Raw genomic sequence first — 18,631 nt, 5'->3', positions numbered from 1 at the left:
AACTTTTAAACATGCTTTAAATAGTTTTATAAATGTCTAGCATACTTTTATGATTTTAACTAATCAAATAAAGTGGTTTTGACTTAAGTAGCACACGAAAAAAAGTTTCTTCCTCCTTCATCCTCTACAAGGAACAGTGACTCCTTTTGTGTACTACTTACTTTTGGGGAGCAAGGTTCACTGGACCTAATAATCAGTTCCTAGTGTCCCCCTCTCTATAAATAGGAAACAATATGATAGACTGGGAAGATTTGTCACACTGTCTGGTTATTGGGAGGGCTGACTACTAAATATCATGTCCCTTTATGTCCCGCCGAGACTGCATTCCTCCGCTCTACCCTATTAAGGGACAAACGCACAAGTTACTACTTGTGTAATGATATATCTGTAAGAGACATTAGTTAGTGATAGATTCCTTACCTTAGAATATCCCCAGGCGTCAGACTGGATCCGGAAACTTTTGCGTAGCAGTACCTTTGCGCATCGGTAGGCGTCGTCTGCGGCTCCGCGTCCGTCGTCGGCGTCGTGGGCGCCGTTATGACGTCGTCGGAGTACTTAGACGCCACCTCCGCGTGCTGACGTCAGTTCTTAGCCACAGCTTTTCCGCGCCAGAAGCGCAGAGTCATGACAAAAACCAAAACTGGTGCCATGAAACTAAGGCCCTGAAAGGGGATGACCTTAACCCTAGATATCGGTTTGCTGAACGGGGAGGATGGGTGGATCGGTAAGGAATCTATCACTAACTAATGTCTCTTACCGATATATCGTTACACAAGTAGTACCTTGTGCATCTGAAAGAGACACGTTAGTGATAGATTCCTTACCTTAGAATAGATACCCCAGCAATACCATCCCCGTGGTGATGGGTCTGCGAACCAATAATCACACCAGAAAGTCCTGGAGGACTGAACGGCCAAAGTAGCCGTCCCTCCGGACTTGACTGTCCAGGCAATAGTGTCTTGCAAACGTGTGCAGCGAGGCCCACGTAGCCGCCTGACAAATGTCCTGCAAGGGCACACCTCGGCCCAAGGCAGTTGTAGTGGCTGTGGCTCGAGTGGAATGAGCCCTCAGCCCAACAGGGGGTTCCTTCTTAGCCAAGGAGTAACACGCCTGGATGCACAAGATAATCCACCGGGAGATGGTCCGCTTGTGCACCGCTTTCCCTTTCTTAGCGCCCGCGTACCCAACGAAGAGTTGATCATCCACCCGGAACTGTTGTGTGCGATTCAAATAAAATGAGAGCGCATGTGATGGATTGCCCAATGTGGAAGGCCGTGACCACCTTGGGTAAGAAGGAGGGCATTGTCCGTAACACAACCTTGTCCGGATGGACTGAAAGGAAAGGAGGCTTACAAGATAGATCCTGGAGCTCACTCACTCTCCTGGCAGAGGTGATGACTACCAGGAAGGTAGTCTTCAAAGAAAGAAGGCGAAGAGGACAGTTGTGAAGTGGCTCAAAGGGAGCGCACATCAGAAAAGTAAGAACCAGGTTCAAGTCCCACTGAGGAATCACGAAGGGAACAGGAGGAAACGTATGAGTGATGCCCTTCAGGAATCGATTAACGATAGGGGACTTGAACAAAGAAGGTTGGTCGGGCAGCCTCAGAAAGGCTGAAAGAGCTGAAAGATAGCCCTTGACAGTGCCCAGAGCAGAGCCCTGCTGGGCAAGAGAGAGAAGAAAGAGGAGAACCTCAGAAAGAGGGGCATTGAGGGGATCCACAGCCTTTGCTGTGCACCATGCCACAAATTTGTTCCACCTGCAGGCGTATACCGACTTTGTGGAGGGACGCCTGGCTGCCAGAATGATGTTACAGACTTCAGGAGGCAAGTCAAATGGCCTCAACTGTCGCCGCTCAATCTCCAAGCATGGAGGTGGAGACCGGACAGGTTCGGGTGGAGGACCGTCCCCTGCTGCTGAGACAGAAGTCCTCCTGAAGAGGCAGACGAACCGGGGGATCGACTGACATACTGAGTAGCTCGGGATACCAGTACCTTCGTGCCCAGTCCGGAGCCACAAGGATGACTTGTGCCCGGTCGCGCTTGATCTTCTTCAGCACTCTGGGCAGAAGTGGTATAGGCGGAAAGGCGTACAACAGACCGCAGCTCCACTCGCGACGAAAAGCGTCTCCGAGCGAGTGCCGTCTAGGAAATTCCAACACGCAGAACTGATGACATTGCGCGTTCTCTTCGGTGGCGAATAGATCTAACCAAGGCTCTCCCCATTGCCGAAAGAGGCCTTGCGCCACGTCCGAGTTCAGGCGCCATTCGTGATCCATCGAGCACCGCCGGCTGAGTTCGTCCGCCCTGGCGTTCAGAGACCCTGCCAGGTGTTGAGCCATCAGAGTCACGCCCTGATGTTCCAGCCATTGCCAGAGGCGCAGAGCCTCCTGGCAGAGGGTCCACAACCCCACTCCGCCCTGTTTGTTGCAGTACCACAAGGTGGTGGTGTTGTCCGTGAACACTTGCACTACACTCCCTCGGACAGACAGGAGGAATGCCTCCAGTGCTAGACGAATTGCCCGCAGCTCCAGCAAGATGATATGGAGCCAGGACTCCGCCGGAGACCAGAGGCCTCTGATCTCCGCCTCTCCCTAGTGGCCTCCCTAGCCCTGGAGGGACGCGTCCATCACAACTACGTGCTCCGGTTGGGGAAGGGAGAAGGATCTGCCGTTGACCCAATCGCGGTCCGTGAGCCACCACTGCAGCTGTCTCGCAGTGCCCTCCGAAATCAGGACATGGTCGGACAGGTTGCCCTGATGCTGGGCCCACTGAAACTTCAGGTCCCACTGCAGAGCCCGCATCCGCCACCGTGCGTGATGCACCAGAAGGATGCAGGAGGCCCAGAAGCCGCAGTGTCAACCTGACCGAAACTCGGGATAAAGGCCTGAAGATCGGAATCAGAGCCTGTATATCCCGAACCCGCTGTTCGGGCGGGTAAACCCGAAACTGCGTTGAGTCGAGAACCGCTCCGATGAAAAGGAGCTTCTGAGAGGGGCACAGGTGTGACTTCGGCACATTGATGGAAAATCCCAGCTGGTGCAGGAGATCCGCCGTAGTCTGGAGGTGGCTGACGACTGTCTGGGGCGAGCACGCCTTCAACAACCAGTCGTCTAGGTAGGGGAAGACTGACACCCCTAACCTGCGCAGATGAGCTGCGACCACCGCCATCACCTTCGTGAACACCCGTGGGGCGCTGGGGAGCACGGTAAACTGAAAGTGCTCGAGGCCTACCGTGAACCGCAGGTAACGCCGGTGGGCCGGCAGGACTGGGATGTGGAAATACGCATCCTGCAAGTCCAACGCCACCATCCAGTCTCCTGGGTCTAGGGCAGCTAAGACCTGAGCCAGTGTCATCATTTTGAACTTCTCCTTCCGGAGGAAGCCGTTGACGTTCCTCAGATCCAAGATAGGGCGTAGGCCCCCTTTGCCCTTCTTGGGTACCAGGAAGTAGTGGGAGTAGCAACCACGTCCTACTTGTGGCCCAGGAACGCGCTCGATGGCCCCCTTGGCCAAGAGGGCCGAAACTTCCTCCTGCAGGAGCTGCAAGTGATCCCCCGATACGCGGTGGTGTTGCGGTGGCATGGCTTGAGGAGTCGTCTCGAAGGGGAGGGAGTAGCCCCTTCGGACAATCTGCAGCACCCACCTGTCCGAAGTGACAGTGCGCCAGTGAGAGAGGAGATGGCGAACCCTGCCTCCCACTGGCGTCACATGGGCCGAAAAGCACGGACTAGGAGGGTTTAGAGGTGGATGCCGCGGGGGCAGGTGTGGACTGACTCCGCCTGGTTCCCCGACCGCCTCCAAGGCGGTTTCCACGACCGCCGCCGCCCTGGACGACAGTTTGCGGCGAGTGGCTGGCGGCACGTGTGGGGGGGGGGCGCCCCTTCCCTGGCCACGAAAGGAGCGAAAGGCACCCGTTTGCTGGCGCGGGGCCGAGAGGCCCAAGGACTTGGCCGTAGCCCTGGAGTCCTTAAAGCGCTCAAGCGCATGGTCTGCCTTGTTGCCAAAGAGGCGACGGCCATCGAACGGCATGTCCATAAGAGTGTTTTGGACGTCTGCCGAAAAATTGGCGGATCTCAGCCAGGCGTGGCGTATTACCGTCATCGTCGTAGCCATCGCTCTACCCAGCGAGTTAGTAGTATCCAGCCCACACCTGATGGAATACTTGGCTGCGTCCCGGCCCTCCACAAGGGCTTGGCCGAGTTTGGCCCGTACCTCCAACGGGCACTCTGGCAACACTTCCGCCACCGTCTCCCACAGAGAGTGGGTGTAGCGGCCCAAGAGGCATGCGGTGTTGGAAGACCGCAGTCCCAAACTAAGGGACGAGAATATCTTCTTGCCATAGTTCTCGTACCTCTTGGATTCCCTGTCCGACGGGGCCGTCGGGAATGCGGTCTGGGAATTAGAGGCCTGGATGACCAGACTCTCGGGGTGGGGTGGGAGGACAGGAAACTTGGGTCGCCCGGAGCCGGGCGGTGGTGTCTTGGCACGTTCCTATCTACGGGCAAACCCGTAGCGGGCCTGGACCAAGTGACCAAAAGAACGTTCGTCAAGGCCTCATTAAACGGCAGCAGAGGCTCCGTGGAGCATGACTGCAGCTTAAGGACCTCAGTGAGGAGGTTAGTCCTCACGGCTGCGATGGGGAGTTCAAGGCCCAAGGCCTTGGCAGCCCTCGTCAACACCACACCATAGGTAGCTCCCTCCTCCGAAGCCACGGTAGGAGGAGAGACAAATCCAGTGTCTGGAGAGGTGTCCAGGCCACTGGCCTCCCCAAGGTCTCCTGCCCAGTCCATATCAGACTGACACTCCTTGGTCAGAGGGTCCTCAGACCCCTCCCAATCCTCCTCATCCCTCATCTCCTGAGATTCAGGGTCGTAATTGTATGAGGTCGGCTCGTAGAAGCAAAAATCTCCAAACGGCGTCGAGAGAGGCGCCGATAGGCGCCATCCCGACGTCGCAACCAAATGAAAGGAGGAATCGGGGACGGCGCCGCCCGAGGACCGCGCCGGAGGGGACACCACACGGACCGACGCCGGGGGGGGGGGTCGTAAGATCCACCGGTGATGATCCAGAGCCCGATGAAGGTCCAGCAGCACCCTGCGGCGCCGGGCCCGAAGGCGCCGACGGCGCCGGTGCCGCTGGACCCTGCGGCGCCGGGCTCGAGGGCACCGGCGGTGTCGGGATTGTAGGGCCCTGCGGTGCTGGACCCAAAGGCGCCGGCGGCGTTGGGCCGAAGCACCCAACGGCGTCGGGGTCGAAGCCCCCGACCCACTAGGGCCCCCAGACGGGTACGCTGGACCCGAAGGCGCCGCGGAGCCCGTCGGAGGAGAAAGGGACCTCATGGCCATGAGGAAACGCTCAATCTCCTCCGGCGTCGCGTTCAGCCCAGGGACCGGAGGGTATGGGGCCGGACGCGGCGCCCGCGACTCCCGAGGAGCCGCGTGGGCGGTGTCACCCGAACCCCCGGCCGCATCGCGCGAGCGTCGGGGGAAGTCAGAAGAGCGATGATGTCTCTTCGACTTCTTATGCTTCTTACCTGACGACTTGGACCCGGAGGAGTGGTGCCGACTCCCGGAGCTGTGACGGCTCCGTCCCCGCGACCTGTCCCTCGACCTCCCGTGGGACCGGCATCGGGACCTCACACGGCGCGGGGCCGACTGCCGGAGTTCGAGCCGCCTTCGGGACCGCTCCCGCCTGGCCTTCCTCGAAAGGGCCCGACAGTCGGAGCAGGCCTCGTCGTCATGGTCGACGCCCAAACACGTCAGGCATAGGCGGTGGGGATCCGTGACCGACATGGTACGGTCGCACTCGGCGCAATGCTTGAAGCTGGGCATCCCTACGGCACCGTCGGAGTCGTACAGACTTCGAAATGAATCAAAAGATCACCAAAAACTCAGTCAAAAATTTACTAGGGTAGCTGCTCTTTCCAGATCTGCGCTGGCTGGCGCGGAAAAAGGAACTGACGTCAGCACGCGGAGGCGGCGTCTAAGTACTCCGACAACGTCATCACGGCGCCCACGACGCCGACGACGGACGCGGAGCCGCAGACGACGCCTACCGACGCGCAAGGGTACTGCTACGCAAAAGTTTCCGGATCCAGTCTGACACCTGGGGATATTCTAAGGTAAGGAATCTATCACTAACGTGTCTCTTTCAGATATAATTAACCTACTGGAAGGAGAAATTCTAATAGGAGGAGACTGCAACGCGGCCATTAGTGGCGATTGGGATAGACAGCCGACCAAATCTAGGAAGGCCACTGGGAAAGCACTCAAGGATTTCGTGAGGACTATGGACCCATTCGACATGTGGATAGCTTATAATCCAACTCGCCAGTTTACTTTTCGTTCTGATGCCCATGTCCCACATAGTCTTTATGCGTTGGAGAGCAGATCAACTTGCAATGTTTAGAGAGGTGGCTCATCTCCTGAGAGGCATCTCGGACCACTTCCCGCTGGTGGCTTGTTATGGAGGTACACCTTCCGTGAGGAAACACATACCGGCAATTCACCCCTGGTACTTTATGATACCAAGCATAAAAGAAGACCTAGTTGAAGCAACTACTAACTATTTTAATGAAAGGGTCAGTGGAATTAGTACAGGTGATATGGGAGGCTTATGAAACTGTAATTAGGGGGTGCAGTATTTCGGGTATGGACGGACATAAAAAAGAAAAGCAGAAACAATTATTAGTTAAAGAATAGGAGGTTAGCAGAATAGAAGCTAAGCTCGTCTTACTGGATACCCCGGACAACAGACATAGGTTATTGGTCAAACAAAAAGAGAAAAAAATATCTCTGCAAAAGTGACGTAAATGCAACAGAATATATGAAATAGGAGATAAGGCAAGTAAACTTTTAGCATGGTTGGATAAACGGGGAAAGGCCAACAGATGGGTGTTTGAGACAACATCAGACAATGGAACACTGTGTAGAGATAGGCAAGATATAGCAGAGACCTTTGCCACATACTTAGTGAAGTAGTGTGGCTCACTGGTTAGAGGCGGCAGACCCGAGAGCAGAGGACGGCCCGGGACCAGGGTTCGATTCCCGGCGCGGCAGGTTTCTGGACCAGGGTCAGCGGACTCGATAATTCTCTCGCCTCGGTGCCCACTCTGATCAGCGATCACACTCGGCAACTCTGGGCATTAGCTTGCCTCATCTTCACTAACGGCCCCACCAGACCGCCGGGGATGCCTGGTCTCACCCTGGAGATACCCATTCAGGGACCATCTCTCAGGGAAGCCAGGAAGGGTTTCGCAGCGGTCGAAGCGCCTTGGGACCCTACGGGTAAGTAGTGCGCTATATAAATGCCTATACATACATACTTTAGCCAACTATAAACACCAGCAGGGACCTCCACATAAACAGAGGCCCAATAACTGCTGGCCACCCTCAAGCTCCCCTCCTTAGATGAAGCAGAAAAAGATAGTTTTGAGGTAGATTTAACTGAGAGAGAGGTGGTACAGGCAATTGGGGTGTTACAGTCAGGGAAGGCATTGGGACCAAGTGGTCTACCTATAGAATTGTACAAACTAACGGCTTCCACAATAGCTCCGTACCTAGTGAAAATGTACGCAGAAAGCGTGGAGCGTGGTACCCTGCCTGAGAGTCAGCGGCTTGCCAATATTGTTGTAATACACATAAGGTGGGAAACCCTCTGACAACTGTTACTCATACCGGCCCATATCTTTACTAAATGTTGAAGTGAAGATTCTTGCCAAAATCCTTGCGATGAGTATGACTTCCCTGCTGCACAAGTTGATCCACCCGGATCAATCTGGCTTCATGCCAGGTAGGAAAGCCGCGCTCAACCTGCGGCACCTCCATGGAGTGTGGGGCAGAGCTTGAAATGTCGACAAAGAAGCAGTAATAATATCGCTATATGCACAAAAAGCATTTGACATGATTGAATGGCCTTTCCTATGCGCAATCTTGGAGAGATTTGTGTTTGGAGAGAAATACGTATAATGGGTAAAACTTCTTTATGCAGGGCCCCTTGCACAGGTTACAGTGAATGGAGGTAGATCCAAGACCGTCGAGCTACAAAAGGGAACACGGCAGGGATGCCTGCTCTCACCATTAATATTCACTTTGGTGCTAGAACCCTTGGCGACATGGATCCGGGGAAATCCGCTCCTCAGAGGACTCAAATGGACGGAGAAGTGGGAAGAACAAATCTCCTTACATGCAGACAACATATTACTGTACTTGGCCAATCCATATTCCTCCATACACAGAGATCTGCATATATTTACCATCTTCCAAAAATACTCAGGTTATACTATTAACTGGGACAAGTCACTCATATACGTACTAAGCGGCCCGGCTGTCAAGCTTCCGAGGCTTTGTGCTGCACAAAGAGTAACTGACAGGTTTCAATATTTAGGGATCTATGTCACATCAGATCTAGCAGTGTTTTATGAGCGTAATTTAGCCCCCCCCTATGTGACCACTCCAAGACTATGGGCGGCACTGGAGGACACTGCCTCTCACTTTGTTTGGAAAGGCCGCCCTGTATAAAATGATGTGTATAGATAAGGGGGTTTAAAATGATGGCACTCCCCTGATTTATTTACGTGTTACAAAATGCTCCATATCTGGTTCCACCAAAGTATTTTCAGGCAATCGATGCTGAAATCCGTACACTCCTCTGGGATAGTTTTGTCCCTGGCATAGCACTGAATAAACTCACAAATAGTTGGTACGATGGGGGGATAGCCCTCCCGGCAACCTAGTATTATTATTAGTTGGCTCAACTTGCAGTCATCTACCACTGGGTGCACTGGCCACAAACAGACCCAGCGTATAGAATGGACAGATATAATATGCCATCTGAAAACTACCTAAGAACGACATACAGTGGGCATGGCAACAACCGCTCTGGGGTGGAAAATAAGATAACATTAGCTACTCTACTACTGGAGTCAGCACAACATGAATTGCTGGTTAAACACCCTGGGTTTGATAAATGGGACCTCATTGGGCTCTCCAAAGTTGGGGACCTATGGGCGAAGGGAAAGATCGTTCCTTTTGGCAAGCTTCAAAAGGACTATGAATTGGGTGTAGGGGAGACTTTTCAATACTTTCAGGTGCGGAGCTCCCTTTCAAAGGCAATACCTAGAGGTACTGAGCTCCCGGGCTCCTCCACCCTGGAGGATAGGTTTTTAGATGATTAGTGGAGAAAAAAAGCAATATCTCTAACATATAAGAAGATATCAAATAATATGCCGGATCCCCTGGGAAAAGTACGAGCTAGGTGGGTGGAGGATATCGGAGATATGAGGGACAAAGAGTGGCAGGAAGCACAGGCTTCGCCCCGGGAGGTGGCAATATGTTCTCAATTCCATCTTATACAATTAGATCTTACACAGAACATACTACACAAATACAACACTGGTCAAAATGTGGCTCTCGGAATCCTCCCTCTGCCCTAGAAATTGTGGTAAAATGGGAACTGTTCTACACCAATGGTGGGATTGCCAGATTATTCAGAAATACTGGGATGAAATAACGGGAAAATGCTTTGTGTGGTAAGCAAGAAACGGTTTCTCCCCAATGGTGCCATCTTAACATCTGGGTGATAATGATTTCACATCCGGAGAAAAAAACCTGGATCACCCTAGGGTGAATGTTGGCAAAACGTAATGTAGCAAAAAAGTGGAGGGGGGGCGGCCGGACCTAAGCTTCGAGAGTCGGAAGAAGACATGGATTGGTGCATGCAGGCTGAAAGAGTGATTTATGAAGGGAGAGGTTGTCCTCAGAAATGGACCAAGATCTGGGGGTCGTGGAATAAAAGAATGGGAATTATATGTTTGCCGTTTGAGGATTCGCCCTTAAATGGGGAATAATGAGAGGTGAGACCTACAATACAGGCTACTAATACCTTTATATCTATTGTATTTGAAGTGTACCCTGCAATGTGAAGGAACTGTATCCATGGGCATGTACTGTAACAATGTATTATTGACAGTAATTGCTTGCTTCCAATTTTCAATAAAAAGACTTTTAAGAAAAGTATTTACACCCACATTCAGGTTAACAACCTTCTTGGCTTTCTTTGGATTTACATGTATAAAAAAATCATTCCACTTTTAATCCACTAGCTTGAAACCCTATTAATCCTCAATGTGACTGGAAAGTTCAAGTCTCATAATCAGAATCAATTATGATTTACAGTGAACATTTATATCAGTATGGATCACTAAAATCTACGGATTACACAATGATCCCTTGCTGTTGAAACAGAGTGGGCTATTGTTAGTTCGATACACCTTTACATAAACGTATGACCATATGCTTTGCATTTGAGCATAGGAACACAATTTAGAGATTGCATTTAGAAGGTACAATACCTTGATAATGAATTCCATTGCAAATGTATCTGGGATATAAGTGGGCTTTTTCAGGTAAGGTGAGGGATAGTTGTAAAAAAGGATTTGTTCATGTAAGCCGCTGGGAAATTTGAACTGAGTGCTAGATGTACTATTTAGAAGTTGCAAAATAATGGTTGCGACCAGTATTTTTTGGGACCATTAAATAATTTTAAGAAAAGGTCGATGTACAAACAGTTAGTTTTTTACAGTTCCGAATCATGGTGGATCGCAATCTGACCTACCTCAAATACTGATGTGGTAGTTCACAAATTGAGACTCGCTACAATAAGATTTTTTTTTTTATAATTCAGCCTGTTTTCCTGTAAGGAACTCATGCTGCATTTATTTTTTTTTAACTTTCATAGTGGTAGGCCTACTCTTCAAAAAACTTTTTGGGGGCTCACAAAGCAAAAGGACCTCCTTCTGTTTGCAAATGCATTACTGCAATCCTCCGACTGGATTTTGGTCACAAAACATTCATACAGATGATATAGATTCAGTATTTGGAAGAGATGCCTCACCAGGCATTTTACAGATACTGAATTGTTATCCATGTTATCCCGTTTTTGGATTGGGAAAAACGCTGTACTCCTAAACACATTTTAACTGTTGTAAATGCAAAATCGGAGCATTTGCAACGATTAAAATGCTTAGCATAGGTGACCCCACATACTTTCTGAGACACTGCGGTCTAATTCAAGGAACAGACTTGATTCATTTGGATTTCATTTTCAGGTTCACTATGAAATTCTCTGTATTTAGGTTGTCTCTTCTCCAATCTGACATCAGACGGAAGCTAAATATCATTTGTTTAATGTTATGAGGAATAAAAAACTAAAATGTAGTTAGAGAGAGCAGTTGTTCCGTGTACTGTCTGAATTCCACTCTTCTCCACCCACTATCCCCAGCCAACTAAATTGTACATTGACCGTCCCACTATTACAAGGTGGTGGTGTAAAAAGGTGATCATGGCTAAAAAAATAAGAGTTCAATAAAGAACACACCGTGAAAGTTAATTTTGCACATTTCTACTATAGACCGCCAAAGCAATATTTCAAAGTCTGTAAGATATTACTGGTATCCAGTGCAGTAGTTCCCAAACTCTGGGTCAAAAGGTAATTTCTGGTGGGTTGAAAGTCAGAGTAATAAAGATGGCTTTAAATTCTGTGTTAACGTGACATTTGCAGGCGATTCAAAGACATAGGTCATATTGGTGTTTACTTTTCTTTCACTAATTGCTAAGTGAGAGGAGTTTTCAAAGTGAATTATGTGACAATGTAGGATGCAGTTTTTGCAATACACAAGCAAACGTAAATATCTGCAAATAAATTGTATGCATCCAGCAGTTCGGACAGCAAAAATGAAACACTTTCATTGTAATTCTAAAGTGTAGCTGGAAACGGAGATTTTAATAGGATCAAAAGAAATGAAGACACTCACTTTGCGATACACAATTTATAAATATTCATAGAACCCGATTTCCACACATTATCATGGGTGTGAGTTAGACGTTTGGAGAGATATTCGCCCTGTTCAAGTTGGGACCACAATCCTAGTCAGGTAAATCAGTTACACACTATAAATAATCCTGTGCTCACCCTCTGGTAGCTTGACAATGAGCAGACAGCCTTAATTTAGGAGGCAATGTATAAGCTATTTGTGCAACACAACACACAGTAACGCAATGAAAACACTGCAAAAAGTCTCCACACCAGGTCAGAAAAATAGATATAATTTGTATAAATAAAACAAAACCAGATTAACAAAAATCCAAAGAGCAAAAGTCGAGATATGATTTTTTTAAAGAAAGAGTGAAAATAGCACTTAGAAGCAATAAACGCCTATTAAAGTTATCTGATCGTGCTGGTCTGGGGCAAATTCATGAGTTTAGGCTGATTGTGATGGAGCATGGGCAGGATACAGGAGCCACGTAGACCTGATGAACACAGCAATTGATCCTGGTCGCAACAGCAAGATGTGGGGTGCAGCTGAGCGAGGCATCAGTGTCAGTCCTGCAGTCCAGCTGATGCGTCGAATTTCTTCATGCAGTAGTGGCAAAGCGTCGGTTCCAGAAATGATGTTCCGAGTCACGTGGTTTGCATAGATGATGTGCTGGATTTTCACCACGCAGTCGAGGGGAACTATCAATCTTCCCACACTGCAGTGGCAGCGATGTGTTGATATTGGCGCGTCAGTACTTGAAGGCGATACACTGGCTGTGACTGATGCGCCGATTCTGCTCCCACCATGTAGTCGATGCACCGGTTCTGCTACATGCAGATTGGAGATGCGTCGATTTCGCTGGATCAGGCAAATTGATCCACTTCCAATGAACCAGGCACAGGAGCAGGTGGTGAGACTTTGATAACCATGAATCTCAAGCAACATGAGGCAAGCCAAGAAGCCTTTGGAGATCCCTCTAGGTTGAAGGCAGAGTCCAGCTCTTCCTCAGCAGGGTCAGAGCCAGCAGGGCAACACAGCAGATAAGCAGTTCTTCCAGAGCAACAGTCAAGCAGAGTAGCAGTGCTTCTGACAGAGTTTCTTTACAGGTACAGAAGTGACTGATGTTGTGGGGGTCAGAGACACAGTACTTATAACCCAGTTGTGCCTTTGTAGTGGTGGTGATTTCAAAGAAGGATCTTTGAAGTGCACAGATATCCTTTCTTTCCAGTCCTGGCTCCAGGCTTGCTAGGGGGGAGGGGGGTAAGCAACCCTTTATGTGGGGACAGGACACTGCCTATTCAGATGTGTCAGCTCCTCTCTCCCATCCTGCCTAGGATGAGCATCAAGACATACCTAAGCTTCCTTTGTGTGTGGCTGTCTAGAGGGAATGCACAAAGTCAAGCTGTCACCCATCCAGATGGGTATTGGAGACAGGCTGCAGTCTTTAAGAGAAGGGAAATAACTACTTTTCAAAAGTGGCATTTCTAAAATAGTCATGTGAAATCCAACTTTACCGGTAAAGAGGATTTTCCATTACCATTCCAAAGATATAAAACATGACAGAACTTCTCCTTTCTAATGAGGAATTACAGCTTAAAAGTATAGTAACAAATTCCCAAGGTTAATCTACAAGAGGAGTAGACCTCACAGTAGTGAAAAATTAGGTTGGTGATTTTTAAGGGTGGGCATAGTTGGCGGAGTACCACTACACGGAATTCTGCAGAATTGATTAAAAACTCAGTGAATTCCGCTCTACAACTCCATTCCGTCTCACTACAAATAATAAAACAGAAACCTCACATACCCTGGTAAAAGGACAAGTAACTCTATCATTACGTGCTAAAATGCATATAATCATCTCACAAAAGTGAAAATTAAAATACAGCAAGCAGTGAGAGGTGATGATTTTGATGTCCTCACTAACCTAGGGAGAGAACCAAGCAGATGCCTTGAACACAAAGAGCACATCATGCTGAACGATTGGTGGTGGTTCCATCCTCCTAGGACCACCCCAAGCACAGTTATGGGCAAAAAATACAATCCCAACCAAAGGCGCTGCAAAGCATTATGGGACAATATTCTAGGTTTTAGTGAATAATATAGCATCCAATATCAAAACATTCCTCAAGGGGCAGGCTTTCGGGCTCAGATGAGAGCCAATACGATAATATTCACTAAACTCTAGAATCTCATCTCATAATACTTCGCTGGGCATTGGCATTGTATTTTTGCCCATAACTTTGCTTGGGGCGGTCCTAGGAAGATGGGACCAACACTGAATCGTTCATCATGATACGTTTTTGTGTTCAAGGCATCTGCTTGCCCATCTATGTAAGGGGTGACCCTAAAATCATCATCTCTCTCATTGCCTGATGTTTTTCAAAGTTCACTTTTGTGAATTGGTTACATGCTTTTTAGCATGTAAAAGGTAAAGTTGATTTACCAAAGGGTTGTGGGTACAGTAGGTAGCTCCATTCTGTAGCAGAGTTTGAATTTTTGCATGAATTCCGTGTTTTTAATGAAATGTGTAGTTACCAAATCTCCGCAACTTCCGCTAGCGGAGCGGAGTTCATTGCCCAGGGTTAGTGATTTTCACTACTAAGACATGCAAAACTTAAAAGTACCTGCCCTACCTTTTAATTTCAAAGCACCCTGCCATATCAGCTACCTAGGGCCTACTATAAGGGTGACATATGTGTAATGAAAGGGGTGTTTAAGGCTTGGCAAACGGTTTCCAATGCCAAGTCGAAATGGCAATAAAACTGCACACAAAGGCTCTGCAGTGGCTGGCCTGGGACATGTTTAAAGGGCTACTTGTGTGTGTGGCACAATCTGCAGTAGCAATTAATTTACAGGCCCTGGGCACAGGTAGTTAACTCTAATAGGCACTTACAGACAAAATTAAATACACCAATTGTGGATATACCAAATATAACCATGTTTAGGGAAGAAGCACATGCACTTTAGCACTGGTTAGCAGTTTTAAAGTGCTCAGAGTCCTAAGGCCAACAAAAAGAATCAGCAAAAAGAGGAGGTAAGCAGGCAAAGGGTTTGCTGGAAGATGGAAAACCTCCATAAGGCTGACAGGTCCAACAGTGTGCTATAAAGTGTTATTTATAAAACTGTATGTTTGTGCAAATTCACCAGACATGTCAATGGAAAATGTGCTAAATGGCAATACGCTACCACACGATGCTGTAGTTTCATTAAAAAACAGTTCTGCCTCATATTAGTTAATGGTAGGTGGGTTGGGAACGTTTGTGACTCTAAGAAGTGGGCCGTGAGTCTAAAAAGTTTGGGAACCACTTTTCTATTGCATGGTCAATACGTAGTTCAACAATTAAGAAAGTTCTTTCATATCAACAGCTTATAGCAAGTAACACAACCCTGTTTAGCAGTCGATGTCTTCAGAGAGGGAAATAGCATGCATCTGCTATCAAAAATGGTGTAATCTCCGATGGAGAATAACAGCAGGGAGTGTGAGAGTATACCATAGCATAGTTCATTCATTTAACAACGGAACTGTACTGTGGGTACTGCATATTTAGAAATGACTGAATGTACAAGATTGGCATGAACCCTTCCATATCAAGCTGTAACAATAAATCCTAATTTCATATTTTGCGAGCTGAGAGGTACCTGGAGGATAGTAGCTAGGGAACATTTCTCAGCATGTGGTAACAACCTACTGCAGGAAGGTCGGCACATCCTGGTTGCATATAAAAACTCAATCATAGCACTGTTGGCATCACTAGGTATTGGGCTCGTCTTGTACGAAAGTGCATGCCGGTCGTTCAATTTGTCAATTGACACATGTCTGCTTCTAGGTCGAAGACATCTCCCTTGGGAGAGGCCCTCTGTTATCCCGAATTTGTGAAGTCTTCAGTCTTTGCTGAAATATACCAATCTTGAACACCTGCGCGCATTTAAAGAACGTAAATTATAGTGTTGTGTAAGTGCAAAGAAATAATGGCTGCAGGAAGATGCAGGATAAAACCTTTCGAAATATGTTTTATTTGATTGTATATTAAAACGAATTCCAATTACTTAATACACAGGAGTATAGACAACAAACTCATAGCCTCATAAAAATTAAACCGGACTCGTGCGATATGAATCCAAATAACAGATTTTATATATTGTAAAAATAAAAGAAATACAATTGTTTTATTTCTACCTGGCGACATTGTTTTCTATCCTGCATCATACTGCATGCATATTATTAGACGAGCAGCTAGAAGAACAAAACAATATCCTTCAACCCACAGTTTTTTCAATAGGAAAAAATGGAGTGCTCCTGGCACTGGCAGGAGTAATTTAAAGACATTTTAAAATATTTAAACTACATAAACTTGTCTAAGAGAAAATAAAAGGTTGTTTTTAATAATTGTTTTATAAGAGATGTATAAAGTTTGTGTAAGTCTTCTTTTAAACTATAGTGGAATATTGTTATCTGTAATGACTTTTATTACCTTTTTGTAGAACATTTTTAATCATGTAGTTATGCCTTTACACTTGTTTAAAGATTTTTATCTAAATAAACATAATCTTTGACTTGAGTGCTCCTGGCTTGATCGAAAAAATCCTATGCACATGGAAGTTCAGCTATAAAATCACACCTGTCTTGCAATAGTAAGTCGTGAACAAATACATAATGGATATTTACATATTCAGATGAAACTTGGGACTCCTGAAGATCTGAACATGTGGCTGATCTGCTGTATATACAAGAGTGACAGGTCTCGTGTTGTAAGTTGAGTGTTAGCAATGAGGACAAGGACATTGCCTGGGGAGGTATTGTAAAGCTGCCACTGGGAAGGGCGTACAACCTTAAGTGTTACACCTTACCATTTCAATGTTTTACAACCCATTTTTCATGACAATTACTCATACAAAAGTGGATGGAGTAGGGCCAAAAGTAGATTGGACAAGTGCCCCACACATCCCCTTACTTCCTGGGCATGCAAAAAAAAGATTTTTCTACTACAAAAGATACTTTCGAGGTGAAGAAACAACTAAATGGGAATAATTCCTACCACATTAGGAAAAGCGGGTTGACAGGGACGTGCCAGCGAAACACTAGCACCCCAAACTCAAGGGGAAATGTGTTATTGCTATATGGGTCGTAACACTGCTTTGAATAAGTAGGGTTAGAAGTCAAATACTTTTTATTATAAAATAAGTATTTGACTGGACATTGATTTATTGACACTGCTGTGCACTTTAGAAGTTACTTGTGTTCACTAACTTGAATGCACACTTCCCTCCCCTACAAACCCCGAGGGAGCCCTTGACTGCTTATCCACAGCTACCATTGAGAATCAAGTGCAGAAGGGGTACTTGGCCCAGTTTTTCATGATCCATAGTAGGTCGGGCCCCAGGACTTCAGGAGTAAAAAGCCTCAAACACCACAGTTGGGCCTGGCAACCCCTTCGTGCCCATGGCCCTCTGCAAGGAGTTTTGACATACGTTTGTGGCAGTGATGACACTTCCTGCGAGGTCACCAAGGATAAATGTAATGTAATGCTCATTAATGTAACAGCCAACGGGGTCAAAAGCCAGGTCAGACCATATCATGCAACATCATGAAGAGTCACAGGTGTGTGGTTTGAGTCCATTCTGACACCTGCGCTATCAAACCCATTCCAAATGTATGTGTGTGCTATATTTAGAAAATGGTTACACAAGCTGTATTGCACGTACTTGATTTTGTGAAATGTGTACATTAACTTCGTGCATATACTATAACTTTCTCTGGTTTACAACTGCTTTCGACCACAAAAAAAGTTTCAGGATTGACTCGAGTCTGTGAACAATGGATCCTTTTAGCTTGTATCACAACTACTGACATCATCGAGGAAATACGATGAAAATACTAACCTTAGGAATTCACGGATGTCACTTTATTCCTATTGTCAAACAAATAACAGTCCCGGTGGTAACACGAAGAACCAGCTTTTAAGACAGTTTGATGGACGATACTAGTATCGAGTGTTTGTACGAAGTATGACAAAGTAAATCGAAAAAGAAACTGGTTCTTTCCACATAATGCAATATTTATACAAACTACGTTTGTGTATATGTGACTCATGTTTACCTAACTTGATTATTTGAGAACAAGAAGATGCTTGTTCAGCTCTTGAGAATTGGCTCAGTGGCGGAATTCTTTAAACAATTATTATTATTTTTTTAAAGCAAATAACATCAAAAAGGCACCAGCAAAATCTTATCTACAAAACAACTGCACTCCGTGCTTCACATGTTCCTCTGGAAGTATACAAAATATAAATAACTGATTTACCTGGTGTCGAAATTGAGCAACAGTGCGGGCATAATGGGATGAGTGATGTATAAAATGCTCTTCAGTTTGCTTCGTGCATAATTTACACTTTCGTGCCATGGAAACCGCTCTCTACCGATACTGTGAGAAAGCTGTATGGGGAAATGATATTTGCATTTAGAACATTGCGATGGACAAGACAGATCTAATACAAAACAGTTTTAACACCTTCCATTCTCATGACGAGCTGTGCTCTTCATGACCGTTAGAACACTCGCACGCTGTTCAAATTCCCCTGCTGTTCGAGCGTTCTAAAGAAACAGGTGTGGTTATGACGAGCTCAGCTCGTCATGAGCACACGACCACCGTGGCTCATGACGAGCTGAGCTTGTCATGAGCACCGGGGCTCTGCGCATGCCCCCCTCCCCCCAGCACAGCAGGGGAATATGCCCCGCAGGGAAGGGGCTAAAAATTAGGAGACACCTTTTTTCAGAAAAATATTTTGCTGTGTATCTGCAGATGCACGTTACTTTCTC

The 18,631-nt window shown here is 47.1% G+C and overlaps 1 long non-coding RNA gene across 1 annotated transcript in view; it reads right to left on the bottom strand.

Moving 5' to 3' along the window:
* Positions 1-18,249, bottom strand: part of LOC147750857 (uncharacterized) — a 163,892-nt gene extending 145,643 nt beyond the window's left edge. Inside the window, exon 1 of the long non-coding RNA XR_015299881.1 lies at positions 18,117-18,249. This is a non-coding gene — a long non-coding RNA (uncharacterized LOC147750857). The remainder of the gene's footprint in view (positions 1-18,116) is intronic.
* Positions 18,250-18,631: the final 382 nt, after the last annotated feature.

This window comes from Lissotriton vulgaris, chromosome 1_1, assembly GCF_964263255.1.
Source record: "Lissotriton vulgaris chromosome 1_1, aLisVul1.2, whole genome shotgun sequence".
In the NCBI taxonomy this organism is placed as follows: domain Eukaryota; kingdom Metazoa; phylum Chordata; class Amphibia; order Caudata; family Salamandridae; genus Lissotriton; species Lissotriton vulgaris.
Note: the sequence above shows the minus strand (reverse complement) of the source record. Positions and strands in the feature narration are given on the sequence as shown.